General features: G+C 50.7%; 2 long non-coding RNA genes across 3 annotated transcripts; one reads left to right on the forward strand and one right to left on the reverse strand.

Annotated features, from left to right (window-relative positions):
- The first annotated feature begins 12,493 nt into the window (after positions 1–12,493).
- Positions 12,494–14,282, forward strand: LOC311593579. Its single transcript, XR_014777767.1, has 3 exons — positions 12,494–12,900; positions 12,987–13,076; positions 14,202–14,282. It is a non-coding gene; the product is annotated as an uncharacterized lncRNA (long non-coding RNA).
- On the reverse strand, positions 13,924–15,523 carry LOC311593578. Of its 2 annotated transcripts, XR_014777765.1 has the most exons (4): positions 15,253–15,523; positions 14,652–14,708; positions 14,428–14,559; positions 13,924–14,307 (listed from the first exon to the last, which is right to left on the reverse strand). It is a non-coding gene; the product is annotated as an uncharacterized lncRNA (long non-coding RNA). The 2 variants fall into 2 exon arrangements; XR_014777766.1 differs by having other exon boundaries at positions 13,924–14,559; positions 15,253–15,519.
- Positions 15,524–15,953: the final 430 nt, after the last annotated feature.

The following is a 15,953-nucleotide window of genomic DNA, read 5'->3' on the forward strand; positions in this document are numbered from 1 at the left end:
TAGGCTGCAGTGCACGTCTGTGATTGGCTGGCGCGGGCAACACACCTCCTGCCTGCCCCCGCGCGCGCCGCGGGGCTGCTGTCGTAAAAGGGCCTGTGAGGACTGCCCGGCGGTTGCTAGGGACCGTGAGGGTGACACTTCTCTGCCCCGGGGGCCCTGGGCTGGCTTGCGTGGTCCTCGGGGGGTGGGGTGGGGGGTTTGGGGAGGCGTGGCGGGTAGGTAGGGCTCCTGTCATCCATTTGCGTCTGCAGAGAGCCGGTGAGATCCTGCAAGCCGGCGGCAACCGGCTCTGGATGGAGTCAGCCAGTGCAGAGGAGGAAGGCAGTTAAAAATAGCTGGAAGCCTCAGTGTCCACAATCGTGGCTGCCCACGTGCGGAAAGGAAAGGTTACGTAAGTCCTCTCGGCGTGCACACTGGAGGAGCGATAGCTGGAACACCCGCACAGGCCTGTGTTGAGGTCCAGAGCCAGGCCCGAGACGTGGCGGTGCCAGGCTGCAGAACGAACTGAGCTGAAGGAAAGGAAAAGGGCCACTACCACCTCCCGCTCGTCCCCAGGAAAGGAAAAGCGATCGAGTCTCCTCTGCTTTAAACCCGATAGCACAAAGAACACCCTGCCTTCAATCCTCACCCTAAAATGTCACTATCTCAGGAGATAGGGCTGCTCCCAGCCGCACCTGAGATGACCTCATTAATGCCTGTCCCCTGGGTTCATTAAAATGTCGGTCTTTGTTTACCAAAAGCAAACTGAAGATGGCAGTCTCCGCGTTTATAGGGCTGAGAGTGTAACACACTTGGTAACGTTCTTGGCTGGTTTGCCCCGGAAGCCTTGCATAAACCAGGCGGAGTGGTGAATCAGGGGGTGGAGGCAAGGTGACCAGGAGTTCAAGGTCACCACTGACCGAGCCCTCACAGTTGGCAGTTGGATGACTGTTGTTAAGCAAACCTTACTTGGGTGATTTCCCCCTTCTGCATACAGTAAACGTGTGCTCCTTCTCTCAGGTTTAACTTTTGCCAATTTATTCTCTCTTCCTTACAAAAGCACAATTTGAAGCTGGGCGCTGTGGCATAAGTCTTGAATCCCACCACTCTGGAGGCAGAGGCAGGAGGATCTGTGTTTGGGCCAGCCTACTCAACAAAGCTAGTTCCAGAACAGTCAGGGCTACTCAGAGAAACCGTGTCTCAAAAGAAAAACAAACAAACAAAATGAAAAACAAAAGCACAATTTGGGGGTTATACCCCAAAGCAAGGAAAACTGAGTCATTTAGAATGCTTCTGGGACTCTGGCAGGCACTGGCAGAAATGTACATGTTTTTATGTCAACTTGGCACAAAGCTAAAAACGTCTGGAAAAAGGGAACCTGTACTGAGAAAATGCCTCCATAAGATCAGGCTGTGGGCAAGCCTGTAGAGCATTTTCTTAATTAGGGAGTGATGGGGGAGGGCCCGGCCCATTGTGGGTGGTGCCACCCTCTAGGCATGTGGTCCTGGGTTCTATAAAAAGGAATTGTGAGCAAGTCATGAGGAACAAGCCAGTGAACAGCACCCTCCATGGCCTCTGCATCAGCTCCTGCCTCCAGGTCCCAGCCCTACTTGAGTTCCTGTCCTGGCTTCCTTAGATGATGAACAGTGCTGTGGAAGTGTAAGCCAAATAAACCCTTTCCTCCCCACCATGATTTTGGCCGTGGTGTTTCATTGCAGAAATAGAAACCCTAACAAGGACACATCAGCTTTAATGGGGAAGTGACTGAGATAATCTTATTAAATGAATGTGATATGCTGGCTTCCAAACGCTTGTGTTTCTGTCTGCAGGCTACTGCTGCCAGCTTCCATCTGGGTATTTTCCCGCCCCTTACCCCAGCTTCTCTTTGTGTTTTATGCTAAGACCGCCTCTGAGACTCAGCAGCCGAGCTTCAGAGATGAAGGGACCATTGAGAGGGCATGAGGGTTGGAGATGGAGAACAGTCCGCATCTGTGTGACCCTTCCAAGGCTCAGGGAACACTGTGGAAGGGGTGGGGGAGGGGCAAAAGGAACACAAGAACCGGAGGAAGGGGTGGGTGTTGCGGTGCACTACCCTCAGAGCAGAGCAGCCACCATTTTCATCTGATGAGCTGTGTCTGTTTGCACTGCAGCATCACTAGTAGGCCTGCTGACTGACTGCCGACTGACTGCTTATAGCCCCCCTCAGAGGAGGACGGGTAGAGAGGGTCCTTGGGCCCTCACCGGAGATTCCAACTGCTCCCTCCTGTGTCTTGCAGCCACTTGTGTGCAATTCTGCCTTAGCTGGACTGTTCTGCAGGTCTCAGGGGTGCTAGACTGTTTAGGGAAAGGTAAACGAAGGAGGAACTCCACCTATGCCACTGTGGGGAAGCCCCACCCACTGCCACTGTCCCGGGGCCCCCACACTGCTGTAAGCCACCCTTTCACCTATTCTTTCTAAATAAGCCCAATAAACTCCATTGGTTCCTAGGTTGAACTTTGGTGGAGTTATACTTTATATTGTCTTTGCGGCCTTACGAGGACTGCCAGACTCCGTGTATGTCTCCTCAGGAAAGCAAGTCTCAAAACATGGGCACTGATGTAACTTCCTTCTAACTAGGTCTCGCCCTGTAAAGATTCTGCTAAGCCTGTAGCAGAAAGTCGGGCCCAAGCTCTGCACACACAGATCTCTGGGACATTTCTGATGCATGTCATAGCACCAGTTAACATTAAAGAACGGAAGACAAACACTTAGTGACATTAAAGACAGAAGATGCCTTTGAGAATGGATATGGCAGGGCTTTGATGGAACCAAACTCATTTTCTATAACTTTAGCCTGTGACATACGGGCTATGGACACACAATAGTGCAAGCCTGTAATAACCCCTTCTGCCCCGAGGCGTGGCAGGGTCAGGAATATACTTAGAGACTAGGAAGCAAGGATCCTTGATTAGTGGTAGTATTTTTTGTTTTCTTTTTCGAGACAGAGTTTCTCTGTGTAGTCCTGGTGTCCTAGGACTGACTCTGTAGACCAGGCTGGCTTCTGCCTCCCAAGTGCTGAGATGTGCCACCCTTGCCTGGCTTTGTATTAGTATTTTTGAGACAGTCTCAGGCTGACATCCAACTCACTATGTAACCTACGACAGCCTTGAACTTCTGAGGCTCATGTCTTCGTCTTCAAGTACTGAATTATAGGCATGTGCCACCATGCCTAGTTTGTGCAGTGTAGGGGTGAAACCTAGGATTTTGCTCATATAGCAAGCACTCTGCCCTCTGAGTTCATCACCCATGACATCATGAACAGCCCTGTGTGCCCACCAGCACCAGGCATATATTTTTTTTCTCATCACAACTCAGAAGATGGCTGTAAGCAAATGCCATGGCTTCTTGAGTCAAACTCAACTTCTCTTATAGGACCAGTGAGGAGATTCCCCTGCAAAGGCTCCTGGACTGACAGCTGCTTGACTTCTCCTCCCATGGTTTTCTTTTGCTCATGAGCAGGGCATCAGGGGAGCTGTGGGAATAGCCCCCTGCAGAGAGCCAACTGGAGAGATGGCATGGGACCCAAAGCCTCAGTGTGGGAGACTCTGGTTCCTGCCCAGTAGAGGATTTGCAGAAATACCACAGAGGCCTTTGTCCCACTGTCCTGTTACTATCACCAGGACCGCATCAGGACTGGCTTCCTAACAGGGCCTCTTCAGGACCTTGGAGCTTTCTATTAGCTCCCACCCGTGGAGCAGGGTGACACAGTATGCTGAAGTAAAGGAACAGAACCAGGAAGTCCCACCCCATTAACGGCCTTGCCTGGAATGCGAAGCCAGCTCTCCCAGGCTACGAGAGCCACACTTTCCCTTCCTGCATGTCGAGAAAGAACTGTCCTCATGTTAACATGCATCTGCCTGAAGGAGGATTTAGGCAGTTCAGTCTAAAGCCCAAGAGAATGTGACAGCAGGCACACTGGCTAATAATTTCCTGCAAGGTTCGGACAGTATGTGGAAGGTACAAAGGCCAATTACTGGCTTTTTTGAGGCCAGTGCACAAGGTGAGTATTAAGAGTCAGGAGGGAGTGTGCCTCCTGAGCCCATGGATGCTCTGAAGGACAGTCACAACATGGTCTCTACAACTGGCTTCCTCTGAGGGCGTGGTTCAGCATCAATGAGGTGGGAGGTGTCTAAGGTTATAGGCCGGAAGGATGCTTGTCTTCCTTACAGAGCTCAGTCTCAGGCCACTGTCTGTGGGCAGCAGGTACGCACTGTGTTGCAGGGGATAATTGGCTGTGCTGCATTTGAGGTTTTCTCCCCTGTGCAGGGGCATCTGAGCGCTCTGCACAGAGCTTCAGCACTCGCTGCATTTCTGTAGAGCTGCTGCAAGCACAAGGAAGCCCGAAGGCTGAAACGCAACAGCTATGTCTCTGCCGCCACCACCACTACCAGCGCCACTGCCCACGCCACGGCCACCAGTAACACTTTGGGTTTTGCTTTCTTTTTCTTTTTCTTTTTCCTTTTCTCTCAAGACAGGGTTTCCCTGTGTAGCTCTGGCTGTCCTGGAATTCACTGTGTACACCAGGCTGGCCTGGAACTCAGAGATTCATCTGCCTCTGCCTCCCAAGTGCTGGGATCAAAGGTAATATTTTCAATTTTTAATTGAACATTTTTGTGAGTTGTATTGTAATGTTTTTGGTCCTTGGACGTGAACCCAGGACCTGGTGCTAAATACATACTTTGTCATTAAGCTACGCGTCCCCCCCATCCCCCCCCCCCCCCCCCGCCTCCCTCGGCATCTCAGGATATGTATCTGATGTTCAGTGACCAGATCAGGATCACTGCCGTATCTGTCACCTCAGTACTTTCATCAGTATCTGTCCTCAGTTCTTTATGTTGGAGCCTGAAAACATGTCCCCATGTCATGGTGCATGCCAGCACTGAGAAGGCAGAATCAGACAGAGCTCTGTAAAACTAGGGTCAGTCTAGTCTACACAGTGCGTGTTCTGCCAGCCAGAGCTACATAATAGATCCTGTCTCCAACAGCAACGTTTTCATAGTGCTGGGATACAGCTCAGGGCCTAGTGTCTTACTTTTGTCACTGCTGTGACAAAACACCTCACACAGTATCTCGGCTCACAATGTGGGGGGATTTCACTGCAGCACCTGGGTTCCGTGTGCCTTGTTCCCTTCTCGTTTTTAAATAACAGAACACCTTGTGAGTTCTCGCTGCCTTCCTAATTTCAGTAGATGCCAACTGAACACCACAGGGGCCAGTGCTGTGGGTGGATCTCCTGCAACAGACAGGCTAGGAGCCACCAAACTGAGAGGAGGCTGTTCTGGGGCCCACAGAGGGATCACGGTTAGAGGGGTTTCCTCCACTTCCCAGTAGGGGTACCTGCCATTTCCCAACAGGCAGTTGGCAAGACAGGGAGGTTCATTGGTCCACAGAGGAGTAGTCTGAGATAGCTCTGTTCTTCCTCTACACCTTGTCTTCATGTCTCAGTTAAAAAAAAAAAAAACAAACAAAACTGTGAAATGCCCACCTCAGCTTTCTCTCTACCGCCAGCCCTCTGCTTAGCCAGTTACAACACTCATGGAGCCAAGGTTGGCCGGAAGGATCCCAGACTGGACATTAAAGCCAGTTATAACGGGGGCGGTGAGCTGCTGGGGCTCGGGCCCTGATGACTGGTCCCACACAAGCACTTGCCTTCCTTCCCTCTCTCCATGTCAGGGTCTGGTTCTCAGGCCACAGGCAAAGAAGTCACAAAAGAAGGGTCTCAGGGACAGAGCACTGCGGCTTCCTAGTGAACAAATGGAAGTGAGACAAAGGAGCCAGAACCATCGCCAGCGCACAGTGGCTGTGGACGCGAGGAAGCCATGTGCTGGTCAGCAAAGACTAAAAGTCCCCTGCAGAAAGCCAGGGCCTGCATCGCAGCACAGCGCAAGGCTCTCAGCCAAGCCACAGATGTTCCTGTTAGTTCCTGCAGGGGTGCAGGCTGTGCCCTCAGGGGCCGAGGTGCAAAGGGGAGCTTCTTGGAAGACTGTTTGCATCAGAACGTTGGTTGTTGTCTGTTCTGAGTCTTCATGAACCCTGACTAGCTGGGTCTGAGATCAGCCTGCATCCCAATAGCCCCAGGGCCGGTCTGCACAGAACATCTTACAGGTTGAGGTTGGTGATCCTGTCTTGACCTTTCTGAGTTGGGGCACCCTGGAATGTTCAGAGTTGCCCACAAGTGGAAGTCATTAAATCCCATGGGGCCTCACTTTTTTAATCTATAACATGGATATGGTAACTCTTATGTTAGATCCTGTAGGTGGCTGAATTCTTAAGAAAACTCAGAGAGATTACATCCATGGCAATGAGAAAAATCAATGATGGGACATGTGCTTACCCAGTCTCGTTCCCAGTACCAAACAAAGAAAAGGAATGACATCTTGGTGCTGTCACAGCAAACTCTGCAATCTCCCTGTCCCTACCTTCCTTCCTTTTGTCCTCTTGAAGGACCCTCTGTGCCTGTCTACATGCTATCCTCCTCCTCCTCGTCTAGTTAAAAGGCCGGGTCGCAGCCCTCTGACGCTGCAGGCATTAGCTCTCCTCTCACAGGGCGAAGGGTCACTAAAGGGCTCCCTGCAGATACACTGGCTATCTGTCCTGGTCCCCATGTGCGCTTCTCTTGCGTAAGGCCCTGGTGCCGTGCAGGGTGAAAAGCCAAGTTCCGGGAGCTAGATCAATGGTGAAGTGACGTCTCCGTTTACAGATCTCCCACAAGGAGAGCTCCCGGCCGCAGTCGGCAAGAGCAGCGTCTGGGATTGCCAGAGTGCCAGGCATCTCAGAGGACCAACAGCAACAGAGCAGGAAGCCGTCTTTCAGGGGTGTCCAGCGGCCACGCACAGAATGCTTATTGCAGATGTTGCCACACTGACGTGAAATTCTGTGAACTCCTGGTCCTCAAGGGGAAAAATAAGATTATAGGATGGGAGAAAAGGTCTGCAGATCACCTGCCTGATGAGGGCTCCAAATCTAAAACATAAGGAACTCAAGATTCACCAATAAAATGATAGCCTGCCACACAATAAGCAACGCAGCCGATGTACAGGCAGCCATTAAGCATGGGAGGGTGCCTGATGCCAGCCACACTGCACAGCAAGGGGATGCCCCTCAGTGTCACCACTGAATTGTATTTTATATTTATTTATTTACTTTGGTTTTTCAAGACAGGGTTTCTCTGTGTAGCCTTGGCTGTCCTGGACTCACTTTGCAGACCAGGCTGGCTTTAAACTCACAGCGATCCATCTGCCTCTGCCTCCCAGGTGCTGAGATTAAAGGCGAGCACCACCACCACCTGGCTGTATTTTATTTTTTGTGCTATATTTTACATACATGATTCATTTCCATTCAGATGCTAAATCCTTTCGGACTTTTTGTTTTGTTTAGTTTTGTATTTTTGAGACAGGGTTTCTCTGTGTAACAGAGCCCTAGCTGTCCTGGACTCGCTTTATAGACCATGAAGGCCTTGAACTCACAGAGATCTGCCTGCCTCTGCCTCCCAAGTGCTGGGATTAAAGGTGTGCACCATGGTACCCAGCAGATGCTGAATCTTAATGGACAAAACTTGATATATATTTGAATTTCATAAAATGTAATCTTCAAAGTATAGTCACATAGCCAAGCAGTCTTAGTGCGACAGCATCCTCGGGGCTAAGTTGGTCCTGAATGAGCTTTTGCAGGATGCCCTGTACTACATGTTCAGCCTTTCCTGTGTTTGGGGATTTGGTGAACAGATGACACTGCCATTATTACCTTTGATTTCTGATATTTGTCAAACATTTTACTGCAGAAATTCTAGAATTGGAGCTAAATAAATCCTTACAAAGCTCTACTGAGACTGTATTGGGGCCCCAGACCATAGCACAACTGATTCCATGATGGAAGCATCATTCAGGCCATAAAACTCAGCACACAGGCAACACCGTCTACCAGAATGAAACAAAGGCCTAACCCATCAAAGTGCATAGTTCTGCGAAAGTCTTTACCTAGCATTTTAGCTCCTGAAGTTCCACTTCTGGCTAATTGTTCTTTACCGAAGCATGTCAACCCAGAACATGTGCTTAAAACCCCCACACTGATGCTCACTGGGATCCCGAACACCCCGTGTTGCCGCTGGTTAATGAAGACGTTCTACTGGCTTAAGCGGTCTTCTTTGGTGAATGTCCACACAAAACTCACCAACCAGCACAATGGCTGCGTTTCCCCTATGGCTCCCAGCACTGCTGGCAGTCAGCACCGACCCCCACCCCCACCCCAGACACACTACTGCCTGTACCTAGCTGTTCTCCAGGTGCACAGAGGCTTGCTTGATACCCTGTGGTGCTCCTTACGCTTTGTGTGCTTTTTGTTTCCATGGAAACCGGGTGTCACGTGGCACAGACTGGCTGCCCGGCTCTGATCCTCCTGCTGCCTCTTCCCAGTGCAGGGATTGTAGGCGTGCTCCACCCACCACTCCTGGAGTTCTTCGCAATATCTTCCCATCATTGTGAGTGTGTCTTCCTCCTCCCACTCATATTCACCTTAGTTAAAGCCTATTGCACCTGGCGGTGGTGGCACACGCCTTTAATCCCAGCACTTGGGAGACTGAGGCAGGCAGATCACTATGAGTTTGAGATCAGCTTGGTCTACAAAGCAAGTCTAGGACAGTCAAGGATACACAGAGAAATCCTGTCATGAAAAAACAAAAACAAAAAACAAAAAACAAAAAACAAAAAAAAACAAACAAACTATATATATATATATATATATATATATATATATAAAGCCTTTTGCATTGTTCAAGACAGTGTTGTGCATCTTTAGCTGGAAGCCAGTGGGCCACCTTTGGTTCTCTGGCTTCAGCCTCAGTGGGACTGCATAGCAGACCTGGCCAGCTGACCTAGTGCCTGGACGCTGAGGCTGGAGGAGGGCAGCACCACCCACAGGAAGCCACGCCCAGGAGGGCAGCACCACCCACAGGGAGCCACGCCCAGGAGAGCATGGCGGTCTTAGCCTGTTCTCAGAAAACAGAGCAAAGTCTGGCTGGGGTAGCTTTGCTTACTCAACTTCAAAGACACTTCCACGTGGACCTCGGCGACGAGCCCTGATGGCCCCCGTGGCTTATCTGAAAGCTAATATTTGCTGTGTGCTCACCAGCTGTCCAAGGAGAGGCCAACAGACAGCAGCCACATTCCAGAATTTCACCAGTGAAAAAAGGAGTGCAGCTAGCTGTGCCATGTGCCACCCATCCCTTTCCTATGCCCAGGGGACCCCATAGCTCTGAGAAAGTCACATGACTGCGTGTCACAGGCCACCTCCCCAAAGCACCTAAGACAGGGTTTCATCCTCACAGAGACTGAGGGCTGCAGCTTTAGCCTGAGACCTCCCTCTCCACATGGCTGATAGCATGTCCACATGAGGTTCCCCAGGGACTCACTCTGTGGCAAGTAAGACAGGAGCAGAAGGCAGCAGGGATGTTTTCTCTAACACGTTAACCTCAGATCAAGCCCATGTGTGGCTCAGGTCCTTGTCTGACATTTTCATCTCTCCCACTCACATTTAATTCTTTGTCTGCCCATAGGCGTCATCAGGTACCAAAGACTGGTGCCAGGTGGCGCTGCAGGCAACAGGTGAAAGGCTCTGCAGGGCTCACGCCCCGACAGAAATGGAGAAGCTGGTGGGAGGGGCGCCTCTATCCCAGGCTCTGCTGTATGCCAGGGCGGGAGTGACCTAACAGAGATTGGTGGGAGGTAGACAGGGCAGTTGACATGCTTCCTTGAGAGGGTGACGCTCAAACCCTGGGAGGCTCTGCTCTGAGGCTGGGGAGGGTGATGCTAAGTAGATGGCAGAGCCATGGGGTGACAGGGTGAGGCATCCCAGTATCAGGAGGGAGGTTCTAAGAGGACTCCAGTCAGGGATGCAGGGCAGCAGGCACAGAAGAAGCTGACAGGCACGCTGGCACCTACAGGACAATGGTGCTACACATTATCTCCATGGTCTGGGTCCCAGTGGCCACAATAAGCTCCCTCCCGAGGCTTCAGAAAACATTATGTTCTCTTCAGCAAATGAAATAAAATCCATGGCATATGCCCATTGTACATGGTATTATTATATGAAGGACATTTTCTTTGTTTTTTCTTTCTTTTCTTTTTGTTTTTGTTTTTGCTTTTATGTTTTTGAGATAGGGTTTCTCGCTGTGTAGCCTTTGCTGTACTGGACTCACTTTGTAGAAGAGGCTGGCCTCAAACTCATACAGATCCACTTGCCTCTGCCTCCTGAGTGCTGGGATTAAAGGTGTGCACCACCACCGCCCAGCTCCTGTTTTTAATATAATTGTTTCTGTTATTTTGTTGCAGTTACAGAAAGCTAACACAAGTCCCAAACAGGTCAGGGGAAAAGGAACATGGGCGATGACACTGGATCACTGGGGACTACGTGGGGGGATGAGGTCTATCTGTAGTACCTATGTGAGCTTCCTAGGGCTGTTAAAGAAACTCCCATGAGTGGATGGCTTAAACAGACACGTTTCTCACAGCCACAGAGGTTAGAAGTTCCTGACCAAGGTGTCAGCAGGAATGTCAGTTACTTTTCTCACCAACGTAGTAATAATACCTAAGAGAAACAAGGAGGTGTTTTAGCACGTGGCTCAATTCACCATGGCAGGGAAGGGAAGGCACAGCAGAGAGACAGGAAGGGAAGGCACAGCAGAGAGACAGGAAGGGAAGGCACAGCAGAGAGACAGGAAGGGAAGGCACAGCAGAGAGACAGGAAGGGAAGGCACAGCAGAGAGACAGGAAGGGAAGGCACAGCAGAGAGACAGGAAGGGAAGGCACAGCAGAGAGACAGGAAGGGAAGGCACAGCAGAGGGACAGGAAGGGAAGGCACAGCAGAGAGACAGGAAGGGAAGGCACAGCAGAGAGACAGGAAGGGAAGGCACAGCAGAGGGACAGGAAGGGAAGGCACAGCAGAGGGCTCATTGAGATGGGGAAAAAGGACTGACTGAGGTGGCCCTCATCACAGTAGACCTGGAAATGGTGAGACAGGCCAGATCCAGGGCTAGCTGTCACCAAGGTTCTGCCTTTTGTCACCTACGTTAGCCAGTCAGGCCCTACTTCCTAAAGGATGCTAGCGACCCCCTCCACCACCCCCCCAGCCCCAACACACACACACACACACACACACACACACACACACACACACACACAAAATAGCTCTGCCAACTGGGAGCAAAACAGGAAGCCGTGAAGGACATTGCAGATTCAAACCACTGACAGCACCCGGCTGGTTTTTCCAAGGCCCTTCCTTTGGCTTCCGAGCGGTGTGCTGTCTTTGTGACTCCACACACTGTCTCCCTCTGTATAGCTGTCTCTGCATCCAAGCCTCCTTTAAAAACAATTTAAGTATTATTTGTGTGTGTGTATGTGCACCCAGCGTGGAGGTGTGGGTGCCTATGCACAAGTGTGGAAGCCAGAGAAGGGTGTCCTTCTCTACAGTCATTCTGCTCACTCCCAGGAGGCATGGTCTCTCCCGGAAGCTGGGTCTTATTCTCAGTAAAGTGGGATGACGAGTCCCGGTAATCCTCCTGTCTCTGCTCCCCTTTGGTGCTAGGGTTACAAGTGTGCACTGAACACAAATGTGCTTGGCCCTTGTGTTCTGGGATCCAAACTCCACCCTTATTATTATTACAGGTGCTCTTACCCAGTGAGTCAGCTCCTCAGACCTCTTAAATCTCTCCTCTTAATTAGGACACTGATTATGCTTGATTAGATCCACCCCAAAATGGCCTTATCCTGACTCTAAGGCCTCACTGAAAACCCCATCTCTAATACAGCCATGCTCTTAGGTCCCAGAGTCAGGACTTCAGTAGGAGATGGTTTGGAAGGAGGCAGGGCGTGGTCACATCATTAACAGTAGGTATCCACACTGGGTGTGGTTGTGGGAGGCAGAGGCAGGAGGATCTCTGTGAGTTTGAGGCCAGCCTGGTCTATAAAGCAAGTTCAGGACAGCCAAGGCTACACAGAGAAATCCTGTCTCAAAAACAAAACAAAACAAAATAACAGCATCACCAAAAAAACAATAGGCATCAAGATTTTCCTCCTCGGTCTGTTCCTGAGCACTCTCCTCTCCCCCCCCCCCCCACCGTCCCACTACCGCCCTCAAGTCATCCAGCATGTGCTGCCCCTCACCAATTTGCCTGTTTGGTCAGTTTTCAGGTGACTAGAAGATCAAAGTTACCAGAACCATCTGGAGAGGCCACTGAGCCTGTGGCTCCTGCTAGGAACGGTGTGCACATTGAAATTTGTAAGGAAGGGTTGAACTGTGCAAGGAAATTGTGGTCTGCGGCTGTCATTAGGGCTGTGGAAGTAAGTGGAGGAGGAGGAGGAAGAGGAAGAAAGAGGGGAAGAGGAAGAAGAAGGGGAAGGGGAGGAGGAAGAGGGAGAACAATATGAGGATGTCTAGAGGTTACAAGACAGATTTAGTGGCCAACGGTTTTACTGCTGTGTGTAGCTGAAGCATGGGCCAACACAGGACTTTCCCCAAGCACCCATCTTCCCGTGCCATCAGCTGCTCTGAGAAGCCCTGACTGAAGAGGGGCGGGCGGCAGCCACGCACGACGATGCCACCTGCTCTCGTTAGATGGAGATGATGGTTCTGTCAGAGTGCTGGAGCAGACGTGACCAGAGAGACCCTTGAGACCCTGCTGATGGTTGACAAAGCGCAGAGTCCTACAGGCTGAGCCTCATAGCCACATGGCCCCAGGCCTGATTTCCTGTTCTCTGGAGGTCTGACAAGCTGCCTGTAACCTTCCTCTTCTGGGAATTTGCTGGAGCCAGAGGACTGGGCAGAGAATGATCCCCACGGGACAGCACAGCCGCCATCCACGCCGTCTAAACAGCAGCCGCAAGCAAAAGGTGAGGAAGCATTTAAAACGTGGCTGGGTAGCCATGAAACTAAAATTAGAACTGTTTCTAAGTAATTTATGTGTCAATAACCCCAGGCAGCATGTGACACTGTGTGGAATGCCAACCGTGAGCACTGAAGCACAGACTCCCGGTGGGGATGGAATAAGTTCGAGGAGACCAGCCAGGTGAGGCTGCTGACAGCATACACGAAACAGGGGTGGTAGGGTGGAAGAACCCAGGTCAGGAGTTATCAGGACACCTCAAGGCAAATAAGGTTTTCCCATGACCCAAGGTGTCTTGACCCACAACAGAGTGCCCTTGCTATAGAGTAAAGGGCATTTTTCTTACAGACTAAAGGGTCCCTGTTCAAGGATGCATTGTGGGTGCCAATCTCAGCTTTCTAACTTAGTTATCGTTTAAAAGAGAGAGAGAAGGTTATGTCTGGGCAGATGCTACTGCGTCTTGGTGGTTGCAGTTCACAATAGGCTGAGTCCGAAAGCGTCTCAGTCCCTTTAAAGAAGAAGACATCACCAGTATGTTACCAGAAAGTCCTTAAACCAAGAAAGTGAGAAGCCCAGGACCAAACACCCAAGATTCAGCGTCTGTCCCCCGGGTGCCCTGTGACACAGATGCCAGTGTATTGTTCTGAAGAAACAATGCATGGAGAGGCGACGGAATATGCTAAACTTTTGGCCAAGAGACTGAGGGAAGCCAAAGAAAATGCCATGAATATCTACTTCGTTTTTGCTTTTTGGTTTGTTTGTTTGTTTGTTTGTTTGAGACAGGGTTTCTCTGTGAAGCCTTGGCTGTCCTGGACTCAGTTTGTAGACCAGGCTGGCCTCGAACTCTCAAGAGATCCTCCTGCCTCTGCCTCCCAGAGTGCTGGGATTAGAGGCATGCACCAATGTGCCAGCCTTACATACACATACACACACACACACACACACACACACACACACACACACACACACACACACATCTTTCTTAATATAAAAAAATTTTTTTAAGTAAAAGAATTTATTACAGGGCTTGGCAAATGCCTCTAATCCATTTCTCAGGATTGTGCTACACAGCAAGAGGCCTGGTCTCAATAAAAACCAAGAAAGAAAACAAAATAAAACAGCCCTCCCCACAGTATTCCCCACAGGCCTCCCTAAGGTACTCACTAAGCAGCTCTTTGTGCCCTCTCGGGCAGACCGTTTTAAAGGCAGCATCTAAACCCTCCTACACGAGATGCAACAGTGGTAACACCCAGGGCTGCCAGGAGGCCAGCCTCACTCTGATCATCTCAACACTTTTCACCTGTGCAGGTCTACGGTGGATTTAGGATTCTCATCTGCTTCTCCCAGTACAGACCATGAGAGCACAGACTCGGAGCTCTGCTCGGAACGCAGGGCCAGCAGTCGCCTGTCCAGGCTGTAGAAGGAACCGGAAGCAAATGCTGGGCGGCTATGTCCCCTGGGGCCTCTGCGTGGTGCGTGCCCTCCTTCTGAGAGAGCTCCCAGAGGGAACAGGCTGGGGGTAGGCTTTAGTTACCTGCAGGTCCCAGCAGGCAAGTGCTGCATCTGTGGAGGTGGACTACCGCCCTCTAGTGGCAGATTGTATATCTCAAACACACAAAAGTTGGTCAAGTTCCAGAAAGAAGTCCAGGAAGGCTGCTCCATCCTCCTGGAAACATCAAAGCCCAATTTAGAAGTTGTGCAGCCACAGGCCAGTGCTATAAGGACACAGCCCACTCTCTCCTGTCCACATGTGGTCACTCTGGGTTCCAATGACCATTTCCACAGCCAGGAAGCTTCTAAGCCAGGGTCCTCCAACTGAAAGGGAGAAGAGGAGAAAGAGGGAGGGAGGGAGGGAGGGAGGGAGGGAGAGATTGGGGGGTAGGAGGAGGGAGGGAGGGTGGGGCGCATGGTAGAGATCCTATTGGATATCTCTGTATTCCGAAATTCAGAACATCTGGGTTTTATGAAGGTAAACAGCGCAAGTCCAAGCATCGTGCACCTGTGTTGTCTGGGCTGAACTTTCTATTCCTGTGAGTAAAACTTTCTTCAGGAAACATGAACATGTGTGTTCCTAGGGTGACTAAGGACAGAGGGTGACTGTCACAGGGTCAGGCTTGCTGCTGTAATGTGAACTATATTGGTAAAACCATCATCTGCTATTAAAACTTACTGAGTGGACTCTTGTCTCCTATAGCCAATCCTGGCCTGGGCTAGGCCATCTGGGAGAGGGAAAACCAGCAAGCCACTAAGGATATTGAAAACACTGAGACCGTGGGACCATCCAGAAGCTGGACCATATCCAGCAGGGTTTACCAAGGTTTAAAAATACCTGCAGTGGGAGCAAGAGGCAGATGCTCACCCATGGAGAGGAAGCCTTCAAGTGGGAGCACCTGCCAGCTGCCTCCTCCTCCTCCGGTGGTTTCGGCCGGTGCGTGTAAGTTTCTGACTCGATGATGTCACCTTTGCTTTCTGTCTCAGTTTCTGTGCTCTGGTTAACTCTGCTGGGTGTTCTGAGGACCCGACTTGATGATTTTCCCCCCATCTAGCTGTTGCTTCTCTCAATTGGCTGTTGAGAGGCAGAGAAGAGACATGCGTAGGGGTGATAGGGCGCATGCTCAGCCTGAGTCTCAGGCCAGGGAGCGATAGGACGCATGCTCAGCCTGAGTCTCAGGCCACTTCGCTGCTGTTCAGGGGATGTTGAGGAGCGTGTACTCATGCGCACTGATGAGGCAGCCGCAGAAAGACCTCACAGAACAGCTTAAATATCCAAACTGTTCCTTGTCCTGGCTTCAGGTCCTGGAGGACCTTTGCAGCATTTCCCATCATGCTTTGAGCTATTTTTCCACCATTCCATGTGCTGTTAGTGTGACTGTGATCACATGCCTGAATCATTTTGCAAACCTTGAGACTCACAGGTGTTATGAACAATAAAACAAGTTCGTAGAAAAGGAAGCTGTCAGGAATTGCCTTTTGGGAGCTTGATTTTTATTAGGGGAGTTTTAGGCTCAGGGCCATAGGCACCCATAAGAAGGCTGTGAAGGCGGGGAACATTAGGAGAAA

Source organism: Acomys minous, assembly GCF_964271855.1.
Source record: "Acomys minous genome assembly, chromosome: 3".
NCBI classification, from domain to species: domain Eukaryota; kingdom Metazoa; phylum Chordata; class Mammalia; order Rodentia; family Muridae; genus Acomys; species Acomys minous.